The sequence below is a fragment of the Schistocerca gregaria genome, chromosome 8, assembly GCF_023897955.1.
Source record: "Schistocerca gregaria isolate iqSchGreg1 chromosome 8, iqSchGreg1.2, whole genome shotgun sequence".
Classification (NCBI taxonomy): Eukaryota; Metazoa; Arthropoda; class Insecta; order Orthoptera; family Acrididae; genus Schistocerca; species Schistocerca gregaria.
In genome coordinates, this window is record NC_064927.1 from 334,011,956 (window position 1) to 334,021,066 (window position 9,111).

The window sequence follows — 9,111 nt, forward strand, 5'->3', positions numbered from 1 at the left end:
CTCTGTAGATTCTGAACCTTCCTAAAGATTTAGTCACTACAGAAGGTCAGGGAACGCGCAGAAGAAAAATATATGAAATTACTCCTGACGTACATGCCAACAGTTTATCATGATTCTTCGAGAAAAAAAACGTACCTTTTGGTTAGGATGACCATGAAATTTTTTATAATCAGAGTGTTAAGCAAAGCTTTATTATGAGTTACGCCGAGTAAGCTAACGCACTGTCCAGTAACGTTAATGTGAGCACCAGTCAAAAGCCACAATAAACAGAGGGTCAGTGACGTTCTGGAAGGGATGTGGAACTGCGCCGAATCCAATGCCATGGTAAGGTGAGCTAGGTCTCTCTTCTGAGGATCCACGATGGGGACAGTCGGGTAGAGGTGGTCACACAGATTCTCGGCTGGGTTTAAATCTGAGGAGTATGGTGGCCAGAGGAATACGGCAAAGTAATGATGGTGTCCTCCAAAACACGCACGTAAACTGCGATCTGTGTAACATTTATTATTTCCCTTATGGTAGATGTCATCGTGTAGAAGAAAAACAAACCACTTGTAGTTGGGTTGAGTTGTTTGGGGAAGAGACCAAACAGCGAGGTGATCGGTCTCACTGGATTAGGAAAGGATAGCGAAGGAAGGTGGCTGTGCCCTTTGAAAGGTACCATTGCCTGAAGCGATTTACAGTAATCACGGATGGCCGAATGCGGGACCCACGTGTAGTGATGGACCAATGTTCCCAAGATTAGATGCCTACCTTTGATGATCCACTGTGCCTTCAAGATAGACGAGATCGCAGTGGAAATGCCACGAAAACATTATGCAGACCATAACGGTCCCTTCTAGTTTCAGGGTACTTGCTTTCAGACGTTTCGCGCTGTACACGCCAATGGCTATCTCGATGGAGCATAAAACGTGATTTCTCTTAAAAGGTCACCTGTCACTAATCAAAGGACGTCCAGTTGTGATACTGGGTACAAATTCCAGCAATTGTCGCCGATGAACGGCAGTCGCCATATGTGCATCAACCAAGGAGCCTGCTGCTGACGCCTGCATGGATCGATGTTCACGGAAGGGTCTTCGAGGGGACAACTGTTGGCAGCCCCTTGGTTCATCCGGGCAGTAAATTGCCCCACAATTATTCATCTGTTCGTCAGCATACATCTACACAACAGTCGTTCACCTGTGTCATCTATGAAATAATACTTAAATGAAGACCCTAAGTTGTCGACAGGCGTTGATATACATCAACAGGGACAGTTGAAATTGTGTGCCCCGACCGGGATTCGAACCCGGGATCTCCTGCTTACATGGCAGATGCTCTATCCATCTGAGCCACCGAAGGCACGGAGGGTAGTGCGTCTGCAGGGATTTTATCTATTGCACGCTCCCCTTGAGACCCAAATTGCCAACGTAATGTCCACATTCGTTGTGGCCCTGCCTGTTACATTCATTACTCGCGGCGGACAATCTTACCGAGACGCGTAAGAGTTCGGACAATAAGTGTGCATCGGCACAAAAGAAGAAGGTCAATAGCCTGTTAGCCATAACTAAATAAAGATGGTATCTGTTCTTTCGGACATGTCCGAAAGAGCAGATACCATCTTCATATACGTGTCATCTATGGTCCGTGGTGCACAACAGTTGCCTCTGCGCTAGTTTTGCTTAGCGCCACTTCGCAGTGCATGGTACACTTTAACCACGTAGCCAAGCGAACAGTTTACAAAAATAGCGATTCCGAAAATGCTTCCATCCTTGGCCTGAAACCCAAAGACTCTGCCCTTTTGAGCGCCAGATAATTCTCTCTATTTCTGCATTACGATCACAACTGCACTATTTTCCACATCTCTCCAACATCATTTATATACCCTCCGCTGCTAGCGCTGTCACCTTCCGTCCGTGAGTGGTTATTGCACACTGACGTTGAACGTACGTATAACATACTGTCTAAGCACCTCTTGTGTGATTGAGTTAATTCAAAGTTTGTAGGGAAGTTAACTTGAATATCTTGTTATACTACAGAAATACTGATAATAAAACTAGGCCAAATACTTGAAAATTTTGAAAGGGAAAGCGTACTAAGTCCTGTACATCGTTACAGTTTATCCTTCGAAACAATAACTGTAATGAGGCAGTTGATATTATGTAGCATAACAGTCCGTTTAAAAACTTGCAAAACATATATTTCTTGAAAACGATTTAAATCGCAATGTTCATTAATAGAAGTAGTTTACCTTTTCAGTGCTTCAGTGCCTTTAGTAAAAATTAACTTTCATGTCCTAATTCCCATAATTCTGAGTCCGACTTTTATTCTGTTAGTTTTACCGTTTGCGGGCCGGGGTGACCGAGCGGTTCTAGGCGCTACAGTCTGGAACTGCCCGACCTCTACGGTCGCAGGTTCGAATCTTGCCTCGGGCATCGATGTATGTGATGTCCTTAGGTTAGCTAGGTTTAAGTAGTTCTAAGCTCTAGGGGAGTGATGACCTCAGAAGTTAAGTCCCATAGTGCTCAGCGCCATTTGAATTTTTTGTTTTATCGTGTGTGGTAAGATTTAGAAAACTAAGCGTTTACGCCACTCTCCACGTATAAGCTTTACATTTCGCCAGGAGGAATTTGGCTCAAATGGTTTAAGTGGCTCTGAGCACTATGCGACTTAACTTGTGAGGTCATCAGTCGCCTAGGACTTAGAACTAATTAAACCTAACTAACCTAAGGACATCACACACATCTATGCCCGAGGCGGGATTCGAACTTGCGACCGTAGCGAACACGTGGTTCCAGAATGAAGCGCCTATAACCGCACGGCGACACCGGCCGGCAGGAGGAATTTGATCCGTTGGATTTTGCCCTACTAGGATAATAATGAAGTGCAGTAAAATTAGTACATAAATTGATCTCGTATTTTGGAAGGTTTACTGAAAGTTATCTAATCGCTGTTATTCTTATACAGTTAATTCTGCTAACATCTGCAACTGAGTTCAGTTAGTAAAACCCACTATTCAGTATGCTTGGTTAGTCTAATAATGTGAACATCTTTCTCCGGGGAATATCTAGCTACTGTAACAGTGCTCTTATAATGCATTGCGGCATTATAATCAAATGTAGATACTACTTTAAGAACATAAAATTGGACACCAGTTGTGACGGTAATTATTTTGCTAGTAAGGAACAGGGTAAAATGTTTCTAAATTGCCAGCTGAACAGTGAATACCTGTTGCGATTCGTCATATTTCATTTATAATTACGCAGTCTGACTACACCCTAACTAACCTGAGACACAAATAGGTGGTAGCTCTTGACTAAGCGTCCCTTTCATGAGAATCTGAAATGTACTTATAATGTATCGTCTAATCCGCAGAAGTATAGGGCAGTTATATCCGGATGGATATATTCCTGAATTACTCTACTGCTCCAGAAGTGATTTCCGTGAAGTGGGATGATGCTGAATATAGAGGCTTTGACAGGGAACTTTCTACTGAAACGTTCTTTCGGCTAAGTTAAAAACTGGGACGTACATATAAGAGAGCAGAAAGCGACAACTGCAATTTGTGGAAAGAGACAAGTTCCTGTCTTTGAGGGTCCACAGGGGAAAAAAAAGAGCAGATTGCGAGGACGGGAAAAAACACATCATCGAAAGGGAGATATTTAGAGACTCTGACGGAAGTCGTCAAAGAGAATATTTTGCCAGACACGGTGACGCTCCCGATCTGCAGCGAGAAGTACGACCGCCCAGAAGCAGACGACGGTGCCCCAGACTCATATTTAAGCACGCTGAAAATGGTATATCGATAGCCGTCGAAAGAGATAGGGCAGCAATACCAGCTACAGCATAAAACAGACATCATATCGCACAACGCATGCAACGCGCATGAAGAGTAAAAGGGTGGTATTCAATTGTTTATTAATAAAGCACCAGGTACAAAAAGTTGAAATAGCTTGTAGGACAAAAGGCTGTCTTGCTCTCATGTTATACTGATTTCCTCCATTCTCTTCTGTACTTCTGTATCTCTTCTCCTACATCTATCGACCAAGTAATTTGTAATACATGTTGCACGTTCACATTTAATCTCTCACTCTTTAGTGGGATGTAAATACTATCAGGCTTTCTCACATAATAAAACTTTTGCCGTAGTGCTATTCGTACATAGAAGGCCTTCCACAGCCTTCTTCTACCGGAATACATGCCGAACTCTACGATTCTGTGGTTTCCTGGTTTTACCACATACCGTTTTTCACAATAAAGATACATTCTCCGAAACTTCTTCCTCGAGTTAAGGGCTATGTTTGATACTGATAGACATATTTTCGCCAGGAGTACCCTCTTTGCCCTTGATAACCTAATTCTTACGTTCTTCTTGCTTTGTCCATCTTATATTATCTTGTTTTGAAGATAGCAGGATTAGTTAACTTCGTGTACTTGATAATCACCAATTTTTAGAGAAAAAAATGTTATTTCACGTTTAAAGTCACAACCTTGTATGTCCTCAGACTGCCGATTTCGGACAGTAATGACTATCTTCAGATCTGCAGCAAAATATGACAAAAAACACAAACATTACTGCATTGTCTACAGCTTAAAAAAATAAAATAGCCCATGATAAAAGTATTACTGACAAACATGTGAAAACTGTGCTCTTTATATATGACAAGGGATACCTGTTTTATAAAAGAACGTGTGGGAGCCATAGCAGCATCGTCAAATGCTAAACACAAAATCAGCCCCAGCATCGTCATATATACATAAATTATAATACATGCAAAAGTCGTCTTGTCATTAGCGCTACTGTTTAAAACAAACTGCCATACATTTGAGTCATCAGTCCTCTGACAGGTTTAATGCAACTGGCCACGAATTCCACTCCTACGAAAAGCTCTTCGTCTAGGGGCAATACCTGCAACCTACGTCCTCAATTATTTACTAGAAATTACAATACATCCAGCAAATAGCTGAGGACTTAAGTTGCAAGTGCTACTCTGAGATGAAAAGGTTGGCACATGAGAGGAATTCGTGGAGCGCTGCTTTAAACCAGTCAGAGAATTGATGACTGAAAAAAATTGCAATCTCTGTCTTCCTCTACGATTTTTGTCCTCTACAGCTCCCTCTAATACTATGGAAATCATTCACTGAGTTCTTAACAGATGTCTTACCATCCCATACCTTCTCCTTGTCAGTGTTTTCACCTAATCATTTCCTCTCTGATACTACGCGGAACCTTCTCTTTCCTTTACTTATCAGTCCTCTTAATTTTCAACATTCGTCTGTAGCATCATATCTCAAATGTTTCAATTCTCTTCTGTTCCGGATTTCCCATAGTCCAAACGTACCTTCTCAGAAATATCTTCCTCAGATTAACGGCTGTGTTTGATACTAGTACACATCTCTTGGCAAGGAATGCTTTTTTTTTTTTTGCCAGTGCTAATCTGCCTTTGATTTTCTCCTTGCTCTGCCCGAGGTTCTTTATTTTGCTAACTAGATAATAGAATCCCTTAACTTCAACTACTTCGTGACCATCAATCCTGTTTGTAAGTGTCTCGCTGTGTCCATTTCTACTACTTCTCTCTTCTTTGTCTCTCTTCGATTTTTCTCAAACCATGTAACAGGCAAATTGTAAAAGTCATTACAATAATAAAATAGAAAAAAAAACTTTGAACATAGCTGCTAAGGTTCAGTGACCGTGTCAGAATTTTATTAGAACAAATAAGCCCTCGGTCACAAATATTAAGTCAAAATTGACCAGGTTTCGACGCTACTATGAGCGTCGTCTTCAGAATTAGACTAACTGTTCTAAAACATATTAGGTATATAATACATTAATAAAATTAAAGTTTGTACTGACTGAAAAGGTTGCACTACTTACAAGTCACATATTAAAAAAATATAAGCCGGAAAGGCGACGTCATGAATAGTTGTGAGATGACGAGCCGCTAAGGGCTGCTCGTACTGTGATCAAGGGGTGCAACAAGTCTCACCCTTGTTCTAATATAAATAGAAGAAACAAAAACAGAATAAAAGTCAAACAGTTAAAAAGGAAAAAATTATGTGACAGTTATTCTGATACGCGATAGTGGCGATGTTTAAGATAATGACATAAATAATTATCAGCTTTCGGAGTAAACAGAATAATACAAAAATTACAAAAGAAAGAGTTAAAGAACCCCAATGTATGAAAACAGACTGTAGCAAGTAACCAACGCTCTCAGCCGGTGCTGCTGCGCGAACGCCGTTCCAAGTAAAGAATGGCAAAACACCGAACCAGTGCCTGAACAAGGTTATCTAGTACTGAAGTACATTTTATAAACAGAGAAGCAACAAAAGAAACACTAGACTTATACGCACAGTGTTCTCCGTAAATTCATTTCCTCTTCGATTCTGCCCGGAACATCCTCATTCCTTACCTTAACAGTCCACCTAATTTTCAACAATTATCTGTAGCACCACATCTCAAATGAGTCCATTCCCTTTTGTTCTGGTTATGCAAAAGTCTATGTTTCACATCCATACAATGCTGTGCTCCAAATATCTTCCTTAAATCATGGCCTATGTTTGATTGTAGTAAACTTCTCCGGCCAGGAATGCCCTTTTTGCCAATGCTAGTCTGCTTATAAGGTTCTTCTTGCACCGTCCATCATTGGTTATTCTGATGCTTACGTAGCAGATTTCCATAACTTCATCTACTTAGTCACCATCAATCCTGATGTTAAGTTTCTCGCTGTTCTGTTTTCTCCAAGTTGCAATTACTTTCTTTTTTCATATATTTGCTCTCAATCCCTATTCTGTACTCGTTAGATTGTTTACCCCATTCATCAGATCCTGTACGTGTTTCTCATTTTCACTCTGATAGCACTATCAGCGAATCGTGCCACTAATATCCTTTCACCCTGAATTTTTATTCCACTTCTGAACTTTTCTTTTATTTTCTTCGTTGTTTCTGCGAAGCGCCGATTAAACAGTACGAGCGTAAGATTACATCCCTGTCTTACACTCTTTTTAATTTGAGCACTTCGTTCCTGGTCGTCCATTCTTATTGTTCACTCTTCGCTCTTATACATGTAGCATATTACCCGTCTCTCTCTATAGCTTACCCCTATTTTTCTCTGAATTCAGAACATCTTGCAACATTTTAAATTGTCGAACACTTTTTCCAGGTCGACAAGTCCTATGAACGTGTCTTGATTTTTCTTTAGTCTTGATTCCAACATAAACCGCAACGTCAGAATTAGCTCTCTGGTGACTTTACCTTTAATAAAGCCTAACTGATCGTGATGTAATTCACTCTAAATTCTCTTTTCCGTTCTCTGCATATTATTCTTGTAAGAAATTGGATTCATGACCTGTTAAATTGATTGTGCGATAATTCTCGCACTTCAGAGCTGACAGTTTTAGGAATTGTGTGAATGATACTTTTCTGAGAGTAAGATGGTATGTCGCGAGACTCATACAGTCTACACACCAACGTGGATAATCGGTTTGTTGCCACTTCCCCCAAACATTTTGGGAATTCTGATGGAATGTTATCTGTCCAGTGTGCCTTATTTGATCTTAAGTCCTCCAAAGATCTTTTCTGATTCTGATGACAGATCCCGCATCTCTTCTAAATCGGTTCTGCTTCTTCTTCCATCACATTAGACAAATCTACCCCCTCGTAGAGGCCTTCAGTGTGCTCTTTCCACCTAGCCGCCCTCTCCTCAACAATTTAACAGTTGAATTCCCGTTGCTATATTAATGCTTTTAATTTCACCGGATGTTGTTTTGGCTTACCAATATGCTGAGTCAGTCCTTCCGACAATCATTTCTTTTTCAATTTCTTCACATTTTTCAAGCAGCCATTTCTTATTAGTTTTCCTGCACTTCCTATTTATTTCATTCCTCAGCAACTGACATTTGTGTGTTCCTGAATTTCCCTGATCATTTCTGTACTTTATTCTATCATCGACTAATTGATTTTGTTTGTTACCCAAGGTTTCTTCGCTGTTACCTTCTTTGTACCTATGTTTTCCGTTCTAAATTGTGTGATTGTTTTTTTAGAGTTTTCCAATCCTCTTCAACTGTAATGCCTACTGATCTATTCCTCATTGCTGTGTCTATAGTCTTAGAAAACATGAAGCGTACCGTATCTCGTTATTTCTTATTACTTCCGTATCCCACTTCCTTGCGTACTGATTCTTACTGGTTCAAATGGCTCTGAGCCCTATCGGACTTAACTTCTGAGGTCATCGGTCCCCTAGAACGTAGAACTAGTTAAGCCTAACTAACCTAAGGACATCACACACATCCGTGCCCGAGGCAGGATTCGAACCTGCGACCGTAGCGGTCGCGCGGTACCAGACTGTAGCGCCTAGAACCGCTAGTCCACCCGGCCGGCTTATTCTTACTGACTAAGCTCTTAAACTTGATCATGTTCTTCATCACTATTGCATTATGATCTGAGCCTGTATCTGCTTCTGGGTATGCCTTGCAATCCTGTATCTAATTTCTGAATCTCTGTCTTATCATGATGTAATTTAACTGTAATCGTCCGTGCCACTCGGCCATTTCCAAGTATAGCTTGTCCTCTTAGGATTGATGACCAGAATATTCTCTATTGATAGGTGAAATTTATTACAGAATTCAATTAGTATTTCTCCTCTATCATTCCTTCTCACAAGCCAATATTCTCCTGTGACCTTTTCTTTCGCTCCTTCCCCGGCAACTGAATTCCAGTCCCACATGACTATTACACTTTTCTCGCCCTTTGATATAGCATCTAAATTTGTTCTGAGAATTTTAAACGTTTTTCACCATTTTAAACTGCCGTTCGCTTTTTCGATTTCGACAAATCCTATGACGGTTTCTTCAACCTTCGTAAGTCTTCCTTCCATCATCAAACGCAAAGACCTGTCTTACTAGGGCCTTCACCTTTCCTAAAGCAGAATTAGTCGTTATGTAACAGATTCTCAATTTTATTTCCATTCTTTCGTATGTAATTCTTTTTAGAAGCATGGATACATCAAGCCTTAAGATGACTGTGTGATAGCTCTACATCTACATCTACATCTACATCTACATCTACATCTACATCTACATGACTACTCTGAAATTCACATTTAAGTGCTTGGCAGAGGGTTCATCGAACCACAA

At 40.6% G+C, this 9,111-nt stretch overlaps 1 non-coding gene across 1 annotated transcript; it reads right to left on the bottom strand.

Moving 5' to 3' along the window:
* Positions 1-1,264: 1,264 nt before the first annotated feature.
* On the bottom strand, positions 1,265-1,339 carry Trnat-ugu (transfer RNA threonine (anticodon UGU)). Its single transcript has one exon. It is a non-coding gene; the product is annotated as a tRNA-Thr (tRNA).
* Positions 1,340-9,111: the final 7,772 nt, after the last annotated feature.